Raw genomic sequence first — 365 nt, 5'->3', positions numbered from 1 at the left:
AAATATCTAATCCACATCGAATGTAGAGATTGCACGAAAACGCATGAAAAATAATAATCAAAGAATGATTAAGCAGAGTACCCAAACCCAACTAATGCATAAAAACCGAATTGAGCTTCCAAAATTGCAGAAATATTAAAAAAGCGGGGGTCGGTAGATTACGTACACTTGCGGATACGGCTAGCGGGATAAGCGCAAGAAGCGCATCGGCCCTTCTGAAGATGAAAGCTTTGGCGTACGCAAAGAGTGTGTGTCTTGTTCCCTCTCTTCCCAAAGCTTCCCGTCCCTTTCCCTCATAAATTAAAATGGAAATTCATTATTTATTTTCTTTTCTTTTTCCTTACATGAGGAAATGGAAGAGGATG

The sequence above is a fragment of the Magnolia sinica genome, chromosome 3, assembly GCF_029962835.1.
Source record: "Magnolia sinica isolate HGM2019 chromosome 3, MsV1, whole genome shotgun sequence".
Taxonomy (NCBI): Eukaryota; Viridiplantae; Streptophyta; class Magnoliopsida; order Magnoliales; family Magnoliaceae; genus Magnolia; species Magnolia sinica.
The sequence above is the reverse complement of the archived record's forward strand: the minus strand, read 5'-3'. Positions refer to the sequence as shown.